Source organism: Carcharhinus amblyrhynchos, chromosome 34 (genome assembly GCF_965287045.1).
Source record: "Carcharhinus amblyrhynchos chromosome 34, sCarAmb.v2.hapA, whole genome shotgun sequence".
In the NCBI taxonomy this organism is placed as follows: domain Eukaryota; kingdom Metazoa; phylum Chordata; class Chondrichthyes; order Carcharhiniformes; family Carcharhinidae; genus Carcharhinus; species Carcharhinus amblyrhynchos.
In genome coordinates this window covers 1,294,995-1,322,639 of record NC_137357.1, presented here as the reverse complement: position 1 = coordinate 1,322,639, position 27,645 = coordinate 1,294,995, and the positions used below count along the sequence as shown (strand labels likewise).

The 27,645-nt window shown below is 43.8% G+C and overlaps 1 protein-coding gene and 1 pseudogene across 1 annotated transcript in view; both read left to right on the top strand.

Moving 5' to 3' along the window:
* LOC145361224 (scavenger receptor cysteine-rich type 1 protein M130-like) overlaps positions 1-27,645 on the top strand; it is a 253,499-nt gene that overhangs the window by 11,286 nt on the left and 214,568 nt on the right. The window lies entirely within an intron of this gene.
* LOC145361211 (scavenger receptor cysteine-rich domain-containing protein DMBT1-like) overlaps positions 1-27,645 on the top strand; it is a 101,481-nt pseudogene that overhangs the window by 8,889 nt on the left and 64,947 nt on the right.

The window sequence follows — 27,645 nt, the reverse complement described above, 5'->3', positions numbered from 1 at the left end:
TATCCCAGCACTACCGCGAGCATTCGGGACCACTGACGGCGCCGTGACATGTGAAGATGGCAGTCAGATTTCCAACTTTCCTTCTTTATTTTAATTCCTCAAACTTTATATCCAGTAATCCATTAGTTTTCATTTACTCCAGATAGGCCCCAACACTATCACCCGACAATTCTAACCATCATTCGGCTGTTACAGTCATTAAAACAGAAATATTCATGAGCTCAGACCGTCATTTTATCAGTACATAAACACAAGAAGTGTTGGTAAAACTGAACAATTTAAACACAATTTTCCAAGGGGAGATTAAGAAAGGGATGGTTAAATGTGGACCCACCTCACTCGCGCTGTTTTCTGCCTGTTAACGTGCTATATTCCTGCATGTGAGGTCCACAACTTATTTTCAATAAAATAGTTGAAAAGTGATTTGTGGATTCGTTTGTCCAGTGACGGCCTTTAGCTGTTGGTAACGACACACTAACTGCGTGTTATCAGGAACTCTCTCCTCCTGGATCATGCCTGCCAACAACTAACAGCAAGCAATCCATTCAGAAACCCTATTCTTCCTGATATTATTCTGATCTAAACAAGCAAACGTCAAAAAGAAAACTCGCCGACAACCAAACATGCACAGCCTTCTACCTAATCTATCCCAATTTGCACAGCACTCAGAAAGCTTGGCATCATCCATGAAAAAATTGGCAAGCTTGAGTGACGAGCCGTCGATGAAATCGATTCTCCACTCATCCCGTCCCATTGCCTGCAGTGTGCAGCGTTTAAAAGATGCACTGCAGCAAAGCAACATGGTCACTTCCACAGCACAGTCCAAACCGAGAAATCTACCAGCTAGATGGACAAATTGGTAGAGATATCAGAACATCATCACAAATCCTTTATCTCTCCCAGTTACCCACAACCCTGACGTGGAAAAAAATGCATTTCTTTCACTGCTGCTCTGGGGAAAATCACGGAACCGGACCCCGAGCAGGACCTGCACTATGTGGACTGCAGCAGTTCAAGAAAGCAGTTCGTAACATATTCTCAATGGCAGTTAGCGATAGGCAGTGTATGGCAGCCGATACAACAACACCATCACAGGCAAACAAAATCTCATAAAAATATTGCTGAACGACATATATATTTCCAAATGCAATAATATTTACTCACATTTCACAGATCTTCCAGAATGACTCACATTTTTCAACATTTCTAGTAACAGAGCTTTAAGAATGTCTGATTCATTCTGAGCCTCTGCTGATCTGTCAAAACCAGAGCATTGAAACTCATCCATATCACCATTCTGTCAGTGTTGATGGACCCAAATCAATCCAATCACTTTCTAACAACACGATGAATGTGTTAGCAGCCTACACTGGACTGTACGCAGTGAAGGAAACTGATCACCATCTTTCCAAGGGTAATTATTGATCCATAATAAAGGTTCAATTTGCCAATAATTCTCGCACCTCGAAAAATAAACATCTTTAACACATTAGTTCAGTTTATTGATTGATGAAGTTACTGTGAAATCCCTCTCATCGCCACAGTGGGGCGCCTGTCCAGGTCAATGCATCGAAACCGCACGTCTTAATATGGGAGGAAACCGGAACACCCGATCATGGGTCATGGATGAAGGGGGGACTGGCCATGTTAAAATGGCGCCAAGGGATCGTTGGGCCGAAGAGCCTCTTTCCCGGGCTGTTTTTGTTCTTTGTTCTATTCATGTAACCGTCAATACTCCTGTTAAACGTTGTTATTGAATCTGTTCCTACAACCTCCACTGACCATACATTCAAGAACCTACCCTCTCCCCCTCCCCCGTGTAATGAAATTACCTGTTACATTTCCTTCAAGCATTCACCATTTCGCCTTCAACTTTGGTACCCTAATAATTGGCGTTTTTTCTTTCCCCCTGGAAAACGAGTTCGACTGTCCATTTTATCCACGACTCTCTTCATTTTGCAAAGTTCGATCAGATACCCAATTCTCCAAAGTTCAAGTGAAATCGAACAATCTCTGCCCAAACTCTCCTCGCAGCTAACACCATCCAAAGCAGATAACTGTTAAATGTTTTCTGTACCCTATCCAGATCCATCACATCCTATCGTGTGCCAAACAGAACTGTACTCTGTGTTCCCTATCTGATTAAAGTTCAAACTAGCTGCAAAATTCTTATACTCCAGACACCGACAGATAAAGGCTGGCATGACACGCATTTTCTTGGCCAAGTGCCCCTCTCCTGCTGCCACTTTCAGGAAACTGTTGGCTTGCAGTCCCGGTTTAATCTGTTAATGTTTCTAAGAGTTCTGTCATTTCGAACTTCCAAAATGCGCTTTGTTTAAAAGATGAATATTCAGTTGGAAGTACATCAGTTAATAATAAATATCCAGTATGGTTTTGTCAGATGGATGTCATGCCGAACAATTTTGGTCGATTTTTTTTTGTGTGTGGTCAAGGGAAGTTCAGTTCTTATAGTTTTGTGGATCTTTGCAAAATATTTGTCAAGTTCCGACTTGGGAGATTGATTGAAAAGGCTAAAGCCAGTGTAATTTGGGGAAACTTGGCGAGCTGGATTAGAAACTGGCTTACTATTGGGACTCAAAGTATTATGGTGTGAGGCTGTTCGATGGACGGCATTCCGGTATCCAAAGTTATAATGATCAGCACTGGAACGTTTCTAGTTTATTATATTCATAGCAACATGGATAGTAATGTGGTACGGGAGAACAATTAACACGTTTGCAGATGACACTATGCTTTGGAGAGTGTTTATTGATTAAAAGCTGATAATGATTGGATGGTTAGAATGGCAGAGCAGTGACAGATTGATTTCTCTCTGATCAGTGTGACAAGATCACTGTTGGAGGAGAAACAAAATGAGGGAATGGCGAATGAGAGCTGGAATACTGTGTGCAATTCTGGTCACCTCACTCCCGGAAATATGTGGTAACACTGGAGGCTGTAGAGAGGACATTTACCAGAATGCTGCCTGGGATGGAGCATTTGAACAAGTGAGTTGGCATTGCTTGTTTTTTTTTTAAAAGGATTGAATTTCATTGTCTTTAAATTATTTATCTGAACGGAAGCTCGCAGCTACAGCAGACAGTAACAGAGGAAAATGGTATGTTGGACTTAATAGCAAGAGGATTTGAGTATAACAATGGGGATATTTCATTAACATTGTGCAGGGCATTTTTGAGGCCATATCCTGAATTCGGTATCCTTACCTGAGGAACGATGCCCTTGATATAGAGGGAGTACGGCGAAGGTTTACCAGGCTGGTTCCTGGGATGGCAGGTCTGTCATATGAGAAGATACTCCTCGGTGAGGATTGTTTTTACTGGTGGTTAGCAGAGTGAGGGGAGATTTGTAGAAACGCATAAAATTCCAACGGGATTGGACAGGGCAGAATCACAAAGAATGTTCCAATTGGTTGGATGTCGAAAAATGGTTACGTAATTTTCAGAGAAAGGATAAAACTTTTAGAACTGAGGTGAGCTGAAAATAATCGACCAGAGCCAGTGACGAGCCGATGAAATTTACTACTACAAAAGTAGTCGGGCCCAACAGTTGTGTGTTTTGAATAATAAATTTGGTGTACCTCTTGATCTCACGGGCTCAATGGATATAGTAGGGAGGGTGGGGGTCAGGATATTGAACTTGATGAACAGCCGTGATCAAGATGATTGGGAGGATAGGTTCAAAATACCAAATTGATAATTCTTGCTTCTGTTTTCTATATTCCTTTGTTTAGAGCAAATAACTTTCAGGGAGGCATGGTTTAGGTGATAGGATTATAGGGGTATAGAGAGGATGAATGAAAAAACACCGGTTCCCTTGGTTGAGGGGTGAATAATGAAGGCGCATACTTTTAGGATGAGGGCCACGAGACTCAGATGAGATTTGAGAAAAGGCAACTTCTTCACTCAAAATGTAATGTGAAATTAGAATAAACTGCCTGGGAAGGTCGGCAAGGTCATAACATTTCCAAGCTTAAAACGGATTTGAATGGGCTTGAATTGTTTTACTATTCAATAATATGGGATAAGTACAGAGAAATATGTTTACTTTGCCATTAGTGATCGATATTTATGGAGCAGAAGTGGTCGCCTGAAGGCCGTTTCTTCACTGAATGAATCTATGTCCCCAGTGTGACATTTTCTGATATATTTTCCCTTTGTGTTAATGCAGGAATATAGAAACCGGATGAGAAACCAGATCTGCACAATAATCGGTGATCAGTCCAGTGAGTTTTATTGATATATTTTATAATTCTGAAATGCAGAGATCTGTTGCAGCCACAATGAAAGGACGGCCGATTTGAAGCTGGCTGCTAAGGAAACGATTACAATTCAAATATTTCATTGCAAAAGTGCTGGATCCGCGCAGCAGTGTTGGCCATACCAACACAGATTAGAAACCGGAAGAACCCGGTCCGGTGCGCAGCTTCCATATCGGCAGACCCCTCCAAGTATTCTGCATCTGAACCTCGCCTCTGAAACAAAACAAAAGAGGAATATTTGGTCTGCATTTATGGGTGATGAAATAGACGGTAGACATGAGAACATCAGCAATCCGAGGCGGTTTTGTTACATGCAGTTGAGGGCGGTTGTAAAAATACAATCTTACAAAATTATCTTTCTCCTTCAAGTGCTAAACGAGCTTCCTCTAACGTTTACATTCATTGTTCAAAAAAAAAATCATTGCTGGTGTCAGTGAGTTAAAAATTCCGTTCACTTTATATTTATTTATTTTTCGTTTGTACACCTGATTAGATTTATTAGTGACTTTCTTATAATAATGCACTTTGGAATAATTATGTGATAAGATTTGAAATCAAGTATCAGTGAGGAGCAGTGAGGGAACTGGAGAAAGTAAGTTCGCCTTGGAGGAAGTGATGAGATTCGGCTGATTATTTTTGGAGAGCAGAGTTCTGTGAAAATTTTGTGCCTGGTAACCTTTTAGGAGATAAAGATGTGAAGATTGTGGAGGAGGGTGGGGGAGGGGGGGGGGGGGCGCGAGGAGAGGCGGGTGGGTGGGGGGGAAGGGGGGAGGAGGGGCGGGTGGGTGGGGGGGATGTGTATGGGAATAGGACGGACGACAAAAATAAAGCTGAAGAACATTGTTTGAATTTAAACTTAAATCATTCAGATTTTGGCAGGAATAAAGCGGTGACATTTGCCAGATCTGAGATCCAAACCAGTGATAGATACGAGTGATAGAAAGTTGTATTAAAAAAAGCGCGTTACAATGCAGAGTAGGAACATCCGTATTTTGGCAACCATGAGATATACTGACCGTCTTCTTCAAGAGCGTAGACGCGGGCTTCTTGGACAGCACTTTCCTGCACCAGCAGCAAGACACCAAATATTATGCACAGCACTTTCCCCATTTTCCAATAAGTTGCAATGAGACGACTTGAGTGTGGGAGTTCTTTATATTGAGACGTGTTAAATATTAAGCTGTTCACTCACATAATGTGGGGTTTCGCTCCAAGTTGCTTCTTACTGAAGAACAGCGCACAGACAAACAGTTCCTGTGATCAGAGATTAAATGTGTTAAATGTGTTCTCTTCTGCAGGTTACTGATCACAAACTTAAAAAAAAAATCGGGTAAATGATTCAACCGGAGATTCATAATAAAATGCAAATAATTTGTAAGGTTAACTTGTCCACTGGTTACTCTGCCTCTTATTTCTGTCATTGTTGTAGTGGTTGTTTAATCTTCCGCTCTCCAACATATTGTGTGTCTGCTGTGAGGAATCGTTATGCTAAGACATCGCTATTCACTGACAAACTCACTGGAAAAGATTAAATACCCGGATAGTTTGTAATACGTGCCATTCTTGTTTGTGCTGTATTCACTGCAACACTTTGTATCTTATTTCATTGATGGCAGTTTTAGCATTGGCAATGATTCTCTGTGGGATATTCTGAGTGTGTAAAAGGCGTTATATAAATTAAAGTCGTCAGTTTTTATCATTTGTGCCCTTACATATCTCTAATTGTTCCATTTCCCCATTCTTGACTACCCTGCCTACGTTCAGTTTTTTTTTGTTATTTTTCTATCTCCCTATTTTCCTGCGTTCCATCATATGTGTTTCCTTCTTCCCTCACCCAAGTCACTACCTTACTCTGATATCAACTCTCTCTGTCCTCATCATGCAAAATTCTCTTTCAATCCAGATGTTTCAATAATTCTGAATGCAGCAGTTGGTAATGTGTTGAATATTTGCCTCTGGTGCCTGGTGCCCTGCCGCTTCCCTGCCTGTTGAACTTTAGCTAACTGCCAGAAATGAGCCCTCTTATCTGTGATCTGTGGGATCAGCTGTCTGTGTGAAAACGACACAAACTCCACACTATTGGCTTTGGATAATCTGCATTAATGACTGATCATTTTCCAGCACCTTCAGTCGCTCCTTGATATCACGTGGACGGGTGTAAAATGGCTGAAGTCTGGCATGCTGAACCCATGAAACAAATGTGAAACATCAAACCAACATTTCTGCCTGTAGATTATCTGCGATGATTTAGCCTCCTCCATTATATTCACATGCGGGCCTGTCACACCAGTGTGGAGCCTCCTCCCCCAAATAATTGTTGAATTGCCAACCCTTACTCATTTTGAGGTGAGTCTGCACTGCAAAACATAGATCGAATCTGGTATCATTGGCAATGATTTGCGTTGATTATTTTAGACTTCCTTCACGGTTCTGCACCTGTTGTATTCTCCTTGTTGGGCCTTCAATAGGTTATTATTTCAAATTAGACATATCTGCTTCCGCTCACAACAGGCGTTGACACTCTCTTCATTGAATCATTGATGCATTGTCGCAAAGTTAATTGCACAATGAGCAATATCAGAGCAATTGGGTTGCAAATTGTGCCTAAAAGAATCACTGATGGTTCAAAATATCTCGTGGAATCCTCGATGGATGTATTGGTTCCATTATAGATCAATCACATTTGACAGTTTGAACAGAGAACGGTTGGGGAACGTCAGGGGCTCGGGGAGATGATGGGGGAAAGAGACAGAGGCCCTGAGTGTCGGGTGTGTCCTCTTGCAGTGTTGGATTCCCTGTGGAACCTGACTGTGGCATTCCCAGTCTCTCTTTCTCCATCTCACTGTAAAGCACCGGGAGGGAGAGGGAGCTGAAATTCAAATTCCTGAGCCTGGGGTAAGGCTTGTTCTCAGTCCCAGAGTCCTGCTTGTGGGGGAGAGAGTTCCAGGGCTAGGGGCTATGTGGTGGGTAAAAAGGGTTTTAAAATATTAGTGCAAACACACACACACACACACACACACACACACACACACACACACACACACACACACACACACACACACACACACACACACACACACACACACACACACAAAGACAGAATTAACCGGACACTTATCAACTCATGTGCACAGAAACAGAACAATTGATCCCCAGACTTTTTATACCCTCACTGAATCACACTAACTGCCCACAACTCCCCAATCAACCCCCATCCAACCACATCTCCTGCATCTCACCTGAGCCCACCTACTTCAGGTAAAGCCCAGTCCAACACCAACCTGTCTCTGAGGGGTTGGGGGTGGGGGTGCTGTGTCTATGTGCGTTGCTGAGCACCAGGCAAATTGTTTATCCCAAGGCTCTCTCTCTACCTCTCTCTGTCTCTGTCTGTCTGTCTGTCTGTCTGTCTCTCTCTCTCTCTCTCTGTCTCTCTCTCTCTCTCTCTCTCTCTTCACTCGGGGATGAGGGGAAAATGGATTGAAAGTAACCAGCAGCCCTGCCCAGACAGAGATGATGTGGTGATGTGGAGGTGTCGGCGTTAGACTGGGGTAAACACAGTGAGACGTTTCACAACATCAGTTTATAAATTGAGTTTGTGCCTTTATATGCCGTGTTTGGGAACTGAAATCCATTCACCTGACCAAGAAGCAGTGGTCCGAAAGCTAGTGGCTTTTCCCACCAAATAACCTGTTGGAATTTAACCTGGTGTTGTGAGATTTCTTACTGTCCAGAGAGAGATCAGGTCTGACTGTGGATTGTATAACTTGCTCATCCAGCATTCCAGCGGCTTCAGGTTTTGCTGATTCTTGCAAAGTTCACGTTTTGCTTAAGTTGCCTGAACTCAAATACTTTCTTGCAAAGTTCTTTGTTGCTGCATTTATATTTACACTTCTTATTTCCAAGCCAATCTCTGTTGTTTCCTGTCTATTTGTGTGAATGTGTGTGCTCTCTGCTTAATGTTTATTGAGTCACCACAGATCAGAGCTGCAAAAAAACGTCTAAACGTTTTTGAAATCAGAAGCACTGAATGGGGGAGGGGAGTTTCTGTCAGATAAATATTGTCAATGTGTCTTTAACCAGCAGCTCCACAGAGAGAGAGGGAGAGAGAGATGCAGAATTTTAAACTCTCAGGGAACCGTACCCAGGGAAACAGACACACATACACACAGATAGACATCAGCTCCTGTTTATTGAAACAACCAGGCTGGAGTCTGAAGCTAATCCCCCCCACCCCCCCACCCCCCGAAAAAAATGTACTTCATTCATGAAGCCTGTGAGGGTTACATTACATGACTTCCCATTCAGTGTAATCCAGTTCACTTTGTCAGAATACAGTGTGTGACCCTCTGAAGGAGTTGACACATTAGTTAGATTTCTAATCTTCATTTCCTTTCACGCATTTTCCAGTGTGTTGGGCTGCACAGATCAGATCGAACTGGGCACTGACAAGACCACTGCAGATCAGCCAGAGGGAACCCTGCCTCCCCCGCCAGCCACACCCATCCTGGATCTACAGATGACAGTTTAAACCAGGGCCTGGAGCAGGTCCAGGGGAAATCCTCCCACTTACCCAAACCCTCCACACCTGACAGCTTTCTGGACTTAATATCCAGTCAAACAGTTTGAGAAAGTAAACTGTGAGTCCATTTTGTTTCAGCACCGCCCCTGCTCCAGGCCCAGTTTCTGTTCATTTGTTTTTTTTTCTCCATCTCCATTCCCTTTGGCTCTGGGGGGGATTCACTTTTCTCTCATTCAAACTCTCATGTCTACCACAGACCTTCCCTTCGTCCTTGTCCCAGCCACCCCTTTCTCCAAACCTGCTACATTTCTAACTGTTCACCAAATGCTCTATTGAAGAGGGCTTAAAATAAAACATATATCTTTGCTTAAATTCTGATCTACAATATGGTCAAAGCGCGATCTCAATGAGCGGGATTTTAACTCCCGGAACTTGGAATTTTGCCTCTTGAAGATTAAGAGGAAATGGGCACAGTCTCGTCATCTCTCACGTCCCAGGAATTTCCACACCATCCTAACATTTCCCAATCGCTGCCGCTAGAAATGTAGCTGTCCAAAACTCACCTTATCATCTCCTTACCATCCAGCAAGATCCAAACCCTGCAGTATTTCCAGTGGTGAATTACAATGAAAGGATCAGAGAGAAGGTGCAGTGTGTTTTAGAGAGAAATAAACAGCTGGTTGGACTGGAATATTGTAAAATAAAATACAGCACATGTGATGCGTTTAGCTGGATGTGGGATTTGTTGTAATTCTCACTCTATTTATTTTATAGTTTCAGGCAATAGTCATCAACAAATCCAAATCCAGGATGTGGTGTCTTCAGATATATGACTCTGCATTACATCAAAGGGGAGATCCCTTAACTTTTCCACAAATATCACTGTGTGGAATGTCCTTCAACTCCAGGTATCGGTATTGTAGTTTCTGAATCAGTCGCTCATTCCTTCTTTTTTTTATGAATTTGCAAATTCTTCTCAGTTTGAGTGAGTCTGCATCCTGTTCGATGAGAAACAGAACAGAATGTATATCCGGTATTTCACTGTCCATATTAAAGCTCTTATATCACATCACATTATGGAGCAGAGCCGGGACTACAATTCAAAATTGGGTGCTTATTATTGTCACATCTATTCGAATTCCATTTTGTAGCAGCTTCCATTCTTATACTATTAAATAAAGATTATGACAGTTAGATACACGGTTTGATACATTTCTGTTCCTTTTTTATGCTCTGGATCGTCACATTCACAACCGTATTTCCCCAACTACTCAATTCAGCACCATGCTTCATTCCAGCACTACCCCAGAGACACAAATCCTCTGCTATCCGGACAGATTAACACACTTCATCCATTTGCTGCATCCTTCCAAACCCTGTTGTTTTCCTCACTCTTTATTATATTACACCAATCTGCCATTGCTTACTAAATCTTGCCTCTACCATCACTCTTTGCAATACTTCACCCATCCGTGTGTGTTCTCCAAAACATTGCTGTTACCCACACTGTTTACTACATTTCACCATTCTGTCTGTATCCCCCTGAAACCTACTGTTGCCCACACTGTTTACAACATTTCGACACTAATCCGTGTTCTCCAGAAGCCTGCTGATGTTCTCACTTCTAACTGCTTTACAGCAATCAGTCAGTGTCCACAGAAATCCTGGATATATCCCCAACATTTGCAATCCTTCACCATTCCGTCGGCGTGCTAACAAAATTATTTAGTGATAATTACAATTGGCTGTCTGCTCCCAAATCCTGCCTATATTGTCCATGATTATTGCACTTCCCAGTCTACCTGTCCAAACAAATGTTCTTGTTATCCTGATTCTTTGTTGCGTTAAAGGAAACTGACTGCCTTCCAGATTCCTAGCTTTATCCCCACTCATTACAACATTTTACCATTCTACCTGTGTCCTGCCAATTCCTGTTCTCACTCTCACTGCTATTGCCTTTCTCCCATCTCTCTGTGTCCTCCCAAATTTGATGATAATCATCATTATTTACTACATTTCAGCAATCTGTCTGGCATCCCAAGCCCTGCTTTTATCCATACTGCTAACTATGTCTCACCAATCCACCTGTGTCCTGTAACATCCTGCTGTTCTCCTCAGTCTTCTACTTTTCATTCATCTCTCTGTGTCCCCCAAACACTGTTATTATCCTCACTGCGATCAACAAATCAACAATCATTCTTTCCAGCAATCTGTCCATGTCCTCTCAGTTACCTCCTCTCTGTCTCCATCTCCTGGTATCTTTGACTTATTGCACCCAGTGAGAATACTCACTGTCCCAATCTGCTGGTGGTGCTGCTGCAATGCACTCAGTTTCCCCTCACTCTGCCCATCTGCTGGTGATGCTATCTCACTGAACTGAACTAGTCCCTGACTGTCTCCATCTACAGTTGATGCTGCCTCACTGCACTCAATTAGCCACCTCACTCCCTCCATCTCCAGCCAATGTTAGGACACTGAAACTCAACAACAATTGAACCCAGCCAGGCCTATGACACTGTGTCTGAAAGAACAGCGAGAATGCAGCCAGGCCTGTGACACTGAATTTCACAGAGCACAGTGAGCCCTGCCAGGAATGTGATTCTATATCTCAAAGTACAGAGTGAACCTAGCAACGTCTTTGACACTGAATCTTAAAGGACAGTGTGACTCCAACCAGGCCTGTGACACAGAATCTCAAAGGGACAGAGTGAACATAGTGAGGCCTTAGACAATGAAACTTAAAAAACAGTTCCAACCCAGCCACGCCTGAGACACCAAATCTGAAAGGACAGAGTGAACACAGCCAGGCCTGTGAGGTAGGATCTCATAGGGTAGATGTGAACTCTGCCAGGCCTCAGAGCTTGAATCTTGAATAACAGTTCCAACAAAGCCAGGCCTCTGACATTGAATCTGAAAGGGCAAAGTAAACTCAGACACGCCTCTGACACTGAATCCCAAAGCACAGAACAAATCCAGACAGGCCTGTGACACTGTTTGTGAAAGACAGTGTGAATTAGTCAGGCCTGTGACACTGAATCTCAAATAACAGATGAACCCAGCCAGGCCTGTGACACTCAATTTCAAAGGACACAGTGTATGCAGCCAGGTCTGTGACACCGAATATGTAAGTATGCATTGAACCCAATTTTGTCTGTGACATTGAATCTCAAAGGACAGATTAGACACAGCCAGGTCTGTGAAACTGAATTTCAAAGGACAGAGTGAATCCAGCCAGGCCTGTGACACTCAGACTGAAAGGATACCAAGATTGTGACACTGAATCTGAAAGGACAGAGTGACCCCAGTCAGACCTCAGGCGTTGAATCTCAAATAACAGTTCCAACCCAGCCAGGTCTCTGAATCTCAAATGACAGAGTGAACCCCGGCAGGGCTGTGACAAGGAATCTCAAAGAACTCAGTGTATCCAGCCAGGCCCGTGACACTGAATCTCAATGGACAGAGTGAATCTGTGATGTGGAAATGCCAGTGTTGAACTGGGGTGAACACAGTAAGAAGTCTCACAACACCAGGTTAAAGTCCAACCAGTTATTTGATAGTAAACCCACAAGTTTTTGGGGTTCACCCCTTCGTCAGGCCAGTGACATTGAATTTCAAATGACAGAATGAACCCAGCCAGGCCTGTGACAATGAATCTCAAAGGACACAGTAAACCCAGCCAGACCTGTGACACTAAAACTGAAAGGAAGAGTGAACAGCGCAGGACTGTGACACTCAGTCTCAAAGGACAGAGATCTTGAATTTCAAACAACAGTTCAAATGCAGCCAGAAATGTGACACTGAATCTGAAAGAACAGAGTGACCTCAGCCAAGCCTGAGACACTGAATCTCAAAGGACACAGTGAAAGTGGCCAGGCCTGTGGCACTGAATGTTAATAGGCAGATTGAGCCAGTCAGGCATTTGAACACAACTGAAATGTCAAAATGTTCAGCGACATTCAATTCCTGGAGGCCCCGGATAATCAGGAGTATTTGTTGATGCCATTCTGTCATATGCTGCTGGTGAATTCATGAATGTACTTAAAGTTTTACATGTCCCATGTTCGAATGCCCAATTGCAATCTGTCAATGTTAAAGTCTAGCAGCGACTAACATGCGAGCAGAGACCTGACCACAAGGCCAGGTGTTTCCTGTCTGTTCAGCAACACAGGAAAACGCGCAGCGAATGTCCTGATTCTGAACAGACAGTGAGCTGCTTCGGGGTGACAGAGTATAACTCAACACCAATTGCTCAGCTTCTCAGGAATCATTTCTTCCTGTATGGAACAAATATGTCCGTGGGCCTCCCTTCTCTAAACGCGGCCCTGTAAAGACATTCACTCAAATAACTGTCAATTTGATCATGAAAATAAAATTACATTTGTCCAACAGATAAGAAATATTTCTGAACGGCACAGTCCCGCCGAACTCTGTCACTCTAAACTGGGCGGAGGCAGCAAAATCGCTCAGATATGTAATGGTGCTTCTAAAGTATGTTTAAAAAGTAATTATGTCCCAATAGAGAATAACAGTCTTTTAACAGAAGCATTGTATCTAAGATTTCCGTATAGAGGTGCTACATATTAAAATTATACATGAATTAGGCTTTCTGTATTTCGAGAATATTGTTCTCTGAATAGAAGACAGTAAAAACTTTGGAGGTTGTTCTCAGAGCAAGGAGCAAAAGGTCTGTTTTCACTCGGGGAAAAAAAAATTCTAGATGTTACAGATTTGAACTTCTTGCTTGAGTTACTGTTGGAGTGAAATCCCTTCACTTTTCCTTTGTGAAGATGTGAAAATCAGGTTGTGAATACAGGCTGTATTCGGGCTCTGTAGGAGCCTTAAACAGCCGATTGGATTGGACTTGTCGGTGAGAACCCTCACTCACAGATTTCTTGAGGAAAGTGACAGGATCTGACATGCAATTTATGCAATTTCTCCACATCACAGCAGTCCCAGGTTTAACCTGGGAATTTTAACCCTAATTCTCTCCACGGCCTTCAACTCTTCCTCGGAAATTGCCCGTAAGTGGTAAAACAGAACAAAAATAATTCTAAATAATCCAGTCCAAGCCAGGCTTAATATGATTTACAAACATTTACCAATTGCATTTCCTACACTCGTCTGTGTCTGTGCTGTAAGATATGATGATTCGATAATCCGATGCTGGGTTAGTGACTCATTTCCTTATCAAAAATGTAGGCCTCATTAGCCGCACAGGGCAAGGAGGTGGATAGAACTGTCATTGGTATCTTTTATCAACCGCAAATACCATTTCACACATGGGAGGATCAATTGGTCAGAGGGGAGGAAACATTATTTCCTGAACAAAGAATTCATTCCTGGAGCGTTTGGTGTTCCAGCAAGTGTTGGAAGGACAGCCCGGTACCGGTGTACAAAACTCGGTGAATAGTCAATTCTGATCGCAGTAACCGACAGTCGGGACGATGCTGCGCTCCTTCCTGACTCTAATTGCATTGCAGCTTCTCAACTGTGAGTTATTATTGATTGAAAGTATCCCGATGTCTATTGATAATTCATTGACATAAAATGTTAACATATTTGCAGATATATTGAGCTTTCATAATAAAAATGTTGGTGACTGATGTAAGGGAAAGTTGATAATTTGAATAATAAGTGTCATCTGGAGGTAATAGGATATTAATGTACATCAATTTACAATGAGAGGAGGCGAGTTCAGTGTCTGAAAAGCTGGAGGATGAAGAAGTGCTCAGCACATTGAAAACATACTTGCTTCTGCGTCTGAAGTATTGTAACGCACAAAGGAGCCAAGAACAGGCTAGTGGGGTTAGACTGAACTGGTTTTATTCCACCCGGCACAGTCAGTTTGGACCAGGGGCCTAACACTTCTGCCGAATATTGCTCTGAGGCCACAAAGGTCCAATGAAAATTGTTTTTGATCGCCGTCTACCTGACATTGGTGTGCAGAATCAATAAATTGGAGTTGAAAATCAAAATGGACGATCAAATCAAAATCTGGAAGCTTATATTTTTTTTTCCAGCAATGTTTTGGATTCTCCGCTCCAGTTAGGGAAAAGGCTCTTGCATATTCAAATACATCCTTCGTTGTTATGAGTGTGTATTGGAATTAGGATTTTAAGGAAAGGAAGTTTCAGTTGGTGAATAATTTAGATTCCCTGATTCTTTTTATAACTTATTTCCTTTCAAATGTATTTAGACTTTAGAACACCTGATTAATGCATGTATTAATTTCTCGGCCGAGACTTAAGGCAAGCTGAGATTTAAACACAAAATTGAATGGAAATGCTTTACGCGCGCATGGCAACATTTTACTGTAAAACCTCTATTTGGACTACTTGATTTGTGTTGGTACAAGTGAGAGCAGTGGCTGTTAGAATCTGCTGAAAATGAGTTTGAGTGGAAGCCAACTCACTATGTTTAAAAATGCAGGAATTTTGGCGATGACCATTCATCCATGCTTCTCTTGATATTGTAATCTGACCTTAATCAGAGGATGGGATAAGGTGGACAGTGAGAGCCTTTTTCCTCGGATGGTGATGACTAACACGAGGGGACATAGCATTAAATTGAGGGTTGGTAATTATCGGACGGTTGTCAGAGGTAGGTTCTGTGCTCAGAGGGTAGTAGGGACGTGGAATGCCCTGCCTGCAGCAGTTGTGGACTCGCCAACTTTAAGGGCGTTCAAATGGTCAGTGGATAGGCATATGGATAACATTGGAATAGTTGAGGTTAGAGGGTCATTAGATTGGTTCCACTGATCGGCACAACATCGAAGGCCGAAGGGCCTGTACTGTAATGTTCTCTGTTCTGTGTTCTATTTCTCATTACATTTTCCGTCTGAACCCCGTGCAGAGATAAAACAAACAAATTGTTTAAAATCGGTGCCTCAGCTTCAGAGTGTTGGGCTAGGTCTGTGGCATTAATTAATTTCATTAATATGAAGAAAATACAGATCTTGTTATGTTGATAATATAATTTGCTAAATATGCATGATTTGCCTGCTGACCTGTGTTGCCCAACTGCCTCATGTCTCCTCCCGGAATATTACCAGAATGTGTTAAATTAATATTTCTATGCAGTTATTTGTTTCAGGTTTTAATTATTTTTATTTCTCAAGAGGTATGCCAGGGTTTCATGTTCTCTGTTTCTCATGCCGTTTTCTGTGGCAGTTCGAGACATGTTCTTTCATCTCCTTCCACAGGCCAAGTAGTTTTGTTCCGATTTAAGTTGTTGACTTGGTTGTTGTTTAAGTTGTTCAGTTGGTTCATTTTCTCTCGGTTCCCAACGTGCCTCTTTGGTTATATTCATTAGTCCGAATTTCACTGAAAATGTTGGTTAACTGATAGAAAGTTGCCCCATTCCTGTTATCAAACACTTCACACAGGAAAGGACCGAGAGTCCGCGAAATAAAATCTGAAAAAAAAAACTTTTTGGACTTTGCACTTGCTTGAAGGAACATGTCTTCTAAAAGAAACAAATGTAATGTTGCAATGTAATAAATCCTAGGCCCAATAAACCCATCTCATTAAAATTTGACGTTTTGTTGCTACTGAATCGCCCGTTAGCTCGCAGTTATGAAGTGAGAGTTGGAATCGTTGGCTTAACTTGTAGAAACTCATTGGAATATGCTTTGAGCAAATTTGCATTTTTAGTTCATTCGTCTCCACAAAGCAGCAAATGAATAAGAAATTTAGATTTACCACGTAATCTAACTCAGATACGGCAGCAGATAGAATTAAATAGTGCACTTGGTCTGTTGTACAGATGGAACAGACATGAATTGAAATTCTAGCTGAACGGCGCAGTCTGGGTGTAGATCGCCGCCACTGTCTGAATAGCAGAGATTGCCGAATGCAATCTACGTGAATTAACCGCTTGCAGAATCCCAGTAAAATTTATAGTTACTATCAATAGAATCCGTACGCAGATTTGGGATAGATATTTCTCAGTGGAGGAGCTGTGTGGTCGTCCTGTGGGACAGTGAACTGCCATATGTTAAACAAAAAATTTTGAGTTGGAGTAGTGTTCACGGCTGTAAATATCGAAAAGTTAAAATCTAAGTGGGACAAACATTGCTTTAACTGGCATATTAACCAATATACTTCATATCAGTTGCAGCGGCGAAATAATAGGGAAATTAAAAATCCGTCTTCTTCCGCAAATTGGCAGCATTAGATTTTCTGATTGCTATTTGGAACAATGAGCTTTAGAAATCACAACAAAGCTTTCTAAACCATACGCTAATATCAGCTTTGTGTATCAATCACTGGATCCTTATCACCCTCTTCCCAGACACTCTCAGTATCCACTCAACTTTCTGTTCTTTATACTGAGCTATGAAAACTCGTCACTCATTCTAGATTGACAAACTCCACCGTTTCCTTGTAAAATGTTTTGAGCCATTTTGTACCGTTAGCTTCGGCCTCCAGACCCCAGAAAAATATCACCCTGTCTCGCAAAGATTGGATAAGTGTCCGCTTACATTCTAAATGTGATATCTTACAAGTGTTAATTTGGTGTGACCATACATTTGAAAATTATACTTCCACTAGCGACTCATAATCTGTCCTTCCTGCTGCGAGCTACACGGTCCCAGTGTTTAACGGTGGTTTCCAACTCCGAATACGATGTTATCTAATTAATTCCACTCATTACATCGACATTTATTTATTACGTGTTAGGTCTCATAGTTTAAGTTAAAATATTATTGATCGATGGAATTGTCGGTCACGGGGTGATGCATTTGCTGCCTTACTGTTTTATGCTAATGGAGTGTTGTTGTCTTTAAATGGACCTACATCTTAAAGTAGCAAAATTTCCATGTCTCTGTATCTGTTTCAAAAAAAATGTTAATACCCCACATTCAGCCAAGGCCTTTACACTCTTGTTATTATTATGCAAATTCTTGTGAAGTCAACGTCCCTGGCAATGGCAGCATTTATTGTCTGCACCCAGATGTCATCAGGAATTGATCTCTGAGCCTTTTTTGCCGCCTGGCTGCAGTACATGATGCACTGGTGCAGGCAGAGTGAGATTAGGGATTGAGTTCACATGAGAATGAAGCAACCCCGATATTATCCAAACTCAGCATGTTGACCGACTTAGAAGTGAATGAGCAATTCAGGGCATTGCTGTAGGTCTGTCCTTGTACTTCTAGGTGGTAGGAATGGCGGGTTTGGTATGAACTGCGAATGAGTTTTGGTCATTTGTTGCTGTGTATCATCCACACGGTACACAAATGATTCAGGTGATGGCTGGGATTTCCAGCAAATCAGGCTGCTGACCAGCACCTTCTATTCCATTGCTTGTTCGTGTCATTAGTGACCTGTTGCAGGAGGAAAGGGGGCACAGGCTTCAGGTGAGAGGGGGAAAGTTGAAGGAAGATGTGTGAAAGAAGCTCAGAATGTAGTGCATGCCTGGAAAGCGCTGCCAGTGGAGGTGATGGAATTTGACACATTAGCAACATTTAAGTGGCATCTGGATGGGTGCATGAATAAGGAGGAAATGGATAGAATCATAGAATCTTACAGTGCAGAAGGAGGCCATTTGGCCCATCAAGTCTACACCAACCACAATCCCACTCAGGTCCTAAACCCGCCTCTAACCTCTGCTCATCCCCTTAGCACGAAAGGACAATTTATCATGACGAATCCACCTAACCTACACACCCCAGGACACTAAGGGGCAATTTATCATGGCCAATCCACCTAACCTACACATCCCAGGACACTAAGGGACAATTTAGCATGGCCAATGCACCGAACCTGCACATCTTTGGACACTAAGGGACAATTTAGCATGGCCAATCCACCTAGCCTGCACATCTTTGGACACTGAGGGACAATTTAGCATGGCCAATCCACCTAACCTACACATCTTTGGACACTAAGGGGCAATTTAGCATGGCCAATCCACCCTAACCTACACATCTTCGGACACTAAGGGACAATTTAGCATGGCCAATCCACCTAACCTACACATCTTTGGGACACTAAGGGGCAATTTAGCATGGCCAATCCACCTAACCTACACATCTTCGGACACTAAGGGACAATTTAGCATGGCCAATCCACCTAACCTACACATCTTTGGACACTAAGGGGCAAGTTAGCATGGCCAATCCACCTAACCTACACATCTTTGGGACACTAAGGGGCAATTTAGCATGGCCAATCCACCTAACCTACACATCTTTGGACACTAAGGGACAATTTAGCATGGCCAATCCACCCTAACCTACACATCCCAGGACACTAAAGGACAATTTATCATGGCCAATCCACCTAACCTACACATCTTTGGACACTAAGGGACAATTTAGCATGGCCAATCCACCTAACCTGCACATCCCAGGACACTAAGGGGCAATTTAGCATGGCCAATCCACCTAACCGACACATCCCAGGACATTAAGGGGCAATTTAGCACAGCCAATCCACCGAACCTGCACATCTTTGGACACTAAGGGGCAATTTAGCATGGCCAATCCATCTAACCTACACGTGTTTGGACACTAAGTCACAATTTAGCGCGGCCAATCCACCTAACCTGCACATCTGACGTAGAGATGCTGGCGTTGGACTGGGGTAAACACAGTAAGAAGTCTCACAAGACCAGGCCAAAGTCCAACAGGTCCACTCGACAGCAAACCCACAAGCCCTCGGAAACGCCGCTCCCCCGCCGGGCGCGCGGAAGGCCCCGGCCAGAGAAGGGGACACAAAGCCACACACAGTTCACAGAACACCGACCAGAATGCAAGCCCCCACAGCCAACCCGCTACCCAAGTCCCAAAGGCACAGACAACGTGAGTGGAGACAGCACCAAGCACAGGCCAAAGAGACGTGCACCGTCCCCAGACAGGACAGCCAGCGAGACCCCACAAGCCCAGGCAAGTCATGGGGGGCACAGACAGCGCGACATGAACCCAAGACCCCAGCCGAGGCCGTCCCCACGCGCGCGGAACCCGGCCACCAGCCCCCGATACAGATGGAAATAAGACAGCATGATTTTTTTTTCATAGTCGGGCATCATGATGGACAGGGGATTGATGGACCGAAGGGTCTGTTTCTGCGCTGTACTTTTCTTTATTCTGTGTTTTTGAAATGGGTCACTGATTCAGTGGGAGAATTACTGAACGCTGAAAAGTGGAGCAAAAAATAGAAAGACGGAATGGGTGAAGAGGGTCCAGAAATTCCAGTTGGACCATTGAAATTGTGAAATTTTGAGTAAATATTGAAATGTTATCCCACAATTCTGGCAATGATTACAACATAAGTGAATGTTGTGCGATACTGTTTGTGAATTTTTAATAAAGATGGCTACGAAATGTCTGCATTGGAAATAACTGACACACTGTCCGTATTATGGACGGTGGTGCAGAGATATTCGAGTAACTTTATCATGGTTACTCTCTGGATCAAGTTATAAATTTTCAGCAACCCAACCAGAGACAGGAATCGCTGCCCTGTTGATTCTACTATGCAAACTAGAGGCTAACGTGGATTTGGAGATTTAACTGACACAAAATATCCCTGTTTGGGAACACGGTAACATGTGGTTAAAACATATATTCAAAAAAAAGGAATGAGGCCGCGATATTCAGTCATAATATCACGGATGTGGTAATTTGAATAAAACTTTTTTTAAAAAAAGCAAGTGCTTACAAATCATAGAGTGAAGAAATAACACAGATCCTTGCTGTTGATTTTGTGATGTATGGATTTGACAGTTTCATTCATCTCGTGTTCCAGCAAAGACTAATTTTTAAAATTTCATTTCAGGCAAACCAGGAAACAGCCAGGCTGATCCATCAGGTAATCGCCCTCCAAGTTAATATTTGACATTTTAGAACATAGAACATAGGTCACTACCGCAGAATCAGGCTCTTCGGCCCACAAGTTGTGCTGAACATATCCATACCTGCCAGGCCATAGAAAAACCTGTAACTCGCAATCCTATTAAATCCCATATACTCTTCCAGAAGTCTTTCAAAAGGCCCCAGCGAGTTCGCCTCTACCACCACCGACGGCAACCGATTCCACTCACTCACCACCCTCTGAATGAAAAACTTACCCCTGACATCTCCTCTGCACTTGCTCCCCAGCGCCTTAAACCTGTGTCCTCTCGTAGTGACCATTTCAGCCCTGGGAAATAGCCTCCGAGAATCCATCCTATCTATTCCTCTCAACATTTTATCAACCTCTATCAGGCCACCTCTCAACCTTCCTCTATCCAGGGAGACGAGACCTAGATCTCTCAATCTATCTTCATAAGGCATGCCTCCCAATCCAGGCAACATCCTTGTAAATCTCCTCTGCACCCTCTCAATAGCTTCCACATCCTTCCTGTAGTGAGGTGACCAGAGCTGCGCACAGTACTCCAAGTGGGGTCTGACAAGAGTCTTATAAAGTTGCTGCATTACCTCCCGACTCCTACACTCAATCCCTCGATAAATGAAGGCCATTAAATTGTTTTAATTCACTAATTCATCGAACTGAATGATAAATCTCTGAGACAATTTCAGCATCTTTGCGTTCAATGTTTCGGTTCAATGTCTGCCTGTCAGTTGTGAAACAACATATTCTTGCAATGTTTTCCTGAAAATCTTTAATTGCTGCTCCTTAATTAAGAATGACATTAAATTTTGTCCCCGAGGAGCAGGGTGAGAGGCAAAGTGGTCCCGCTGCTGTTTGGAAATAATGTTCACTTCCCTAGTTACCAACTAGCACTGAAATGCAGTGTGATGTTATGGCCCTTCCACCACCGGTATACTCGGGTTCCGCCGAAAATTACGACAGCGGAAGTGCTGGAGACTCCCTGACTATCCAACCCAGCCGTTTGCAGTCGGGCCGCCCTTGTTCGACAGTGGTGACAGATATCGAATCCATGCTAGGATTGGGATTTCACTATATTAGTGCAGGCAATATGGTGAACCACACTACAGGTCAGTCCTGAGTTGTGGGGATTGAAGCGATTAAGCACCTATCAACACTCCTGCCTGACGCAGCCCAATGATGCGTCCAACTTCCAACTGATTTGCGGGTATTTCCCAGTGTCAATCCATATTTCCGCTTCCACTTGCAATGCGTCATATTATCCAGGGGTTTGTTGAGATCAAGGGCACACTCGATACTTGACTTGATTCCTATCTGACCTGCTGCATCAGGCGGCCAATTAGTTGATATATTTCTGTCTTTTACAGAGGCGGTGAAGTTGAGACTGGCGAATGGGCAGAGTCGGTGCGCTGGGAGAGTGGAGATTAACTACAGGGGGCAGTGGGGGACTGTGTTTGATGATAACTGGGACCAGCAGGACGCCGATGTTGTGTGTGGGGAGCTGGGCTGCGGGACCGCGCTCTCTGCACCAGGCGAGGCTCACTTTGGGGAAGGATCCGGACCCATTGTGACGGGAGATGTTCAGTGCGAAGGGACCGAGACCGCCCTGCGGGAATGTCGCTCAGATCCATGGGATGACTATGACCTTTGGCACACCCGTGATGCCGGTGTGATTTGCTCAGGTAAAAGTAAAAAAAAAACAAATCTGTCCAACATTTGCAGCCTGCTCTCCGGGAAAACGCGGATAAAGTATTCTGGGACTGTACACAGTGGTAAAGAGAGTGGTGAATATTTTCAATATTCTGAAAATAGAAGTGTTGTTACATTAACACCAGAATTTAAGTTCATAGTAAAGTAACAATAATCAGAGTGATTAACAATTACCACAACCGGGAATAGTCTTTCTGAGTGAGCCCATGCTGTTAGCTTTGTCCAGGAGAGGGTTTGTTCACTCCTCATTCCTCACTGTGCATTTCCGATCACCATTCAACAAAATGATGCGTTCCAGGGCCACACAGAGCAAATCCTGGGCAACTGGTTAACAATCGTTTATCTTCATCTGCCGGCAGTGTTTGGCTTATTCTGCGATTTTAATTTAACTCAAAATCGACTGATTCTTAATGCCTATTTTTGCTATTGGGGTCCGAAATTGCAGCCGCATGTGAAAATGTGGGTCGAACTCCAGTGATATGGTCGGTGGCATCCCGATCGCCCAATCCTTCCAGCTCTCCGCCACCACCCCTCCCCAAACACAACCACACGTCTGGAGGCAGAGGCATCAGCAACCACGGTGGAAAAGGGGGATTGAGACAGACCTGGAGAGGGGGGCGGTGGGGGGCGGGGAGGGTTAGGGGGGATTCCAACGGAGGCCTGGGCGTGCTAACGTGTCCCGATCTTGCCTTCGCAGAATCAAAACTTCGGCATGCTTGGATGAGCTGGCGATGTATGGAAGTACATTTAAGGGGAGTGTGGATCATTCGGCACTCCATCAGAATTGGCGGCTGTCTCTGAATTAAATCCGGGTGTCTCGGTCCATGTGTTTGACATTTACTGACTATTGATTGCGGAGGCCATAGAGCGCTTATCCAGTCACTGCGGCTACTTTCAGAGCAGCAATCAGTGGACAGATTGAAGGTGTTCCAAGAGCGGAGTGAGGATGGGAAGGGTCTGGAGGAGAGTCATGCGGACTGGAAACTTCCCTCTATTCTTCCCTCCCCACTAATTCTGCCACAGCTGCTGAATTGTCCCAACATTATCTGAATTATTTTTAGGGGACTGGCTGGATATCCCCTGTCTCTCCAGGCGTGTCGTTTTAATAACTGTCATGTAAATCCTCTTCTCAAAATATTTGATACCATTTGGAATTTTATCTCTCTCTCACACCCTGAATCTGATGAATACCAACTGGATCAAAGAATCCCTACAGTAAAGAAGGAGGCCATTCGGTCCATCGAACCTTTACCAAAAACAGACCCAGCCAGACAATATTCCCGTAACCCAACACACTTACCCTGCTATTTTCCCTGACACTGGGGTCAATTTCGCATGGCCAACCAACCTAACCCAAACATCAATGGACTGCGGAGTAAATCGGAGCACCCAGTGGAGACAACACGACATGTGCAAACTCCGGGCAGACAATGACCCAACGCCCGAATCTGGTGCTATGAGGCAGCAGTGCTAACTATACTGGCACTGTGCCTCCCCGTTCCTATATGTTCGCATCCATCTTATTATTTACGGACGGTAATAGGACAGTTTTTTTTGACTTGGGCATCATGAAGAACAGGAGCTTCAAGCACAAAAGGGTCTGTTTCAGTGTTTTACGTTTCTTTGCCGTTTGTTCTTGAAATGGGTCAAAGATTCAGTGGGGGAATCACTGAACACTGAAAAGTGGAGCAAAACATAGAAAGAAACAATGGGTGGAGAAGGTCCAGAAATTCCAGTTGGAGAATAGAAATTGTGAACATTTTGAGTAAATATTGAACTGTTTTCCCACAATTCTGGCAATGAATACAAAATAAGTGGAAGCTGTGCGATATTGTTTGTGAAGAGTCAATAAGGATAACTGAGAATTGCCTGCATTGGAAATAAATGACGCACTGTCCGTATTGTGGACGGTGGTGCAGAGATATTCGAGTAACTTCACATTGTTAGTCTGTGGATTAAGTTACAAATTTCAGCAATCCAACCGGAGGCAGGAATCACTGTCCTGTTGATTCTGTCATGTAAGCTAGGAATTAGGAATTTGGGTGCCGCACCTGCGCAAGGATATTTTGGCCTTGGAGGGAGTACAGAGGAGGTTTACTAGGCTGATACCGGAGTTGAGGGGGTTGAGCTATGAGGAGAGGCTGAATAAACTAGGCTTGTACTCGTTAGAGTTTAGAAGAATTAGGGGAGATCTCATTGAGACGTATAAGATGATGAATGGGATGGATAGGATAGAGGTGGAGAGACTCTTCCCGCTCAAAAAAGACAGTAGGACTAGGGGGCACAGCCTCAAGATAAAGGGGAGGCGGTTTAGAACGGAGTTGAGGAGGAACTTCTTCACTCAAAGGGTGGTGAATCTCTGGAATTCTCTGCCCGTTGAAGTGGTGGAGGCTGCCTCGCTAAATATTTTTAAGACGCGGGTTGATGGGTTTTTGATAAGAGAGGGGATTAAGGGTTATGGGGAGAGGGCGGGAAAGTGGAACTGAGCCACGACAGATCAGCCATGATCTTATTGAATGGCGGGGCAGGCTCGAAGGGCTAGATGGCCTACTCCTGCTCCTATTTCTTATGTTCTTATGTTCTTATGTAAAGGGGTGAGGAGATTTGACTGAAACAAAATATCCCTGTTTGGGAATACGGTAACACGTGGTTAAAAATATAATTTTAAAAAATGGAATGAGACCGGAATATTCACAGGTTGGTAATTTGAGTAAACTTTTTTTTTGCATCAAGTGCTTGCAAATCTTATCAAGAAAAAAAACCACAGATTTTCGACGTTGACTTTGTGATGTTTGGTTTTGACAGTTTTATTCATCCCTTGTTTCAGCAAAAAGTAATTTTCAAACTTTCATTTCAGGCAGACCAGGGAACAGCCAGGCTGATCCATCAGGTAATCGCCCTCCAAGTTCATATCTGATATTTTACTGCACTAATCCATCCAACTGAATGATAAATCCCTGAGACAATTTCAGCATCTTTGCTTTCAATGTTATTGTTCAAATTCTGCCTGTCAGTTGTGATGGAAAATATTCCTGAAATGTTTTCCTGAAAATAGTTCATTGTCGTTCCCTAATTCACACGACAATAAATTAGGTCCCAGAGGAGCAGGGTGAGAGGCAATGTTATCCCGCTGTCGTTTAGAAACTCATTTTCACTTCCCTCGTTACCAGCCAGCGCTGAAATGCTGTGCGATGTTATGGCCCTTCCACCACCTGTATGTTAGGGGCCTGCGGAGAACTCGCAGCATCTTACCACCCCGGGAAAGGGTGGAGACTACCTGACTATCCAGTTCAACTGGTTACAGCTGGGCGGCCCTCATTCGACAATGGTGGCAGATATGGAATCCATACTCGGATTGGGATTCCACTATATTAGTCCAGACAGTATGGTGGGCCGCGGAACATGACAGTCCTGACTTATCTGGATTGAATCAATTAAACACCGATCGACACTCCTGCCTGACGCAGCCGAATAATGCTTCCAACTCCCAACTGATTTGTGGATGATTCCCACTGTCAATCCATATTCCCGCTTCCAATTGCATTGTGTCATGTAGGGTTTGTTGAGATCCTGGGCACACGTGACACTTGTTTAGATTCCTATCTGACCTGCTGCATCAGCTGGCCAATAACTGTTGGTTTATTTCTGTATTTTACAGAGGCGGTGAAGCTGAGACTGGCGAATGGGGACAGTCAGTGCGTTGGGAGAGTGGAGATCCGCTACAGGGGACAGTGGGGCACTGTGTATGGTGATAACTGGGACCAGCGGGACGCCGATGTTGTGTGTGGGGAGCTGGGCTGCGGGACCGCCGTCTTTGCACCAGGCGGGGCTCACTTTGGGGAAGGTTCCGGACCCATTGTGACGTCAAATGTTCAGTGCAGAGGGAACGAGACCGCCCTGCGGGAATGCCGCTCAGAACCATGGGATCTTTACTATGACTATCCGCACTCCAATGATGCCAGTGTGATTTGCTCAGGTAAACAAGGGGATAAAAAGTCTGTCCATCACCATTGCCTGCTCTCTGGGAAAGAGCGGATGAAGTATTCTGAGACTGTACACAGTTGTAAAGAGAGTGGTGATTGTTTTCAATATTCTGTAAATAGAATTGTTGTTACATTAACACCAGGATTTAAGTTTATAATAAAGTAACAGCAATGAGAGTGATTAACAATTACCACAACCGTGCACAGGCCCGCTGTGTCCTTGAGCTGAGCGCTTGCTGTTAGCTATGTTCAGGAGAGGAGTTGTTCGCTCCTGGTTGCTCACTGTTCAGCTCCGATCACCATTCAACAAATAATGAATCATTCCAGGGCCACACAGAGCAAATCCACATAGAACAATTAGACATCTGGTGAGCAATCGTTTATCTTCATCTGTCCGCAGCGTTTGGTTTATTCTACTGTTCTAAATGAACTCCAAATCGAATGATTTTTAATACCTGTTTTTGGTATCGGAGTACCTTCAGATGAAAATGTGGTTCGAACCCCAGAGTTTCGGTGGGACGCATTCCCATGGCCCAACCCTTCGAGCTCTGCACCACCACCCGTCCCCCTCAATCGACAGAACCACACGACAGGAGACGTAGATAGGCCTGTCAGCCACCACGGTGCGGGAGGGGACGTGGAAGGCTTATCCAGTCACTGCGGCTACTTTCAGAGCAGCAATCAGTGGCCAGCATGAATGTGTTCCAAGAGCAGAGTGGGGATGAGACGGGTCTGGAGAAGTCAAGCGGTCTGGAAACTTCCCTCTATTCTTCCCTCGGCACTAATTCTGCCACAGCTGCTGAATTGTTCCAACCTTTTCTGATTTTGTGAGAGAGGGGACTGGCTGGATATCCCGTTTCTCTCCAGCCGTATCATTTTTATAGCTGTCATGTAAATCCTCTTCTCAAAATGTTTGATACCAGTTGGAAACTTATCTCCCGCTCACTCCCTGATTCTGATAAATACCAACTGGTTCAGTAGATACCTACAGTACAGAAGGAGGCCATTCGGCCCATCGAGTCTGCAACAACAACAGTCCCACCCCTATTCCCGTAAACCGACACATTTACCCTGTTAATTCCCCTGACACTGGAGTCAATTTACAGTGGCAATCAACCTAACGCGTACATCTTCCGACTGTGGGAGCAAACCGGAGCACCCGGGCTAAATCCAAACAAACACGGGCTAAATCCATACAGACAGTGACCCAAGGCCAGAATTGATCCCGGGTCCCTGGTGCTGTGAGGCAGCAGTCCGAGCCACTGTGGTACCATGCCTCCACGTTCCTACATTATGTACACTCGTGTTTTGTATTACCGA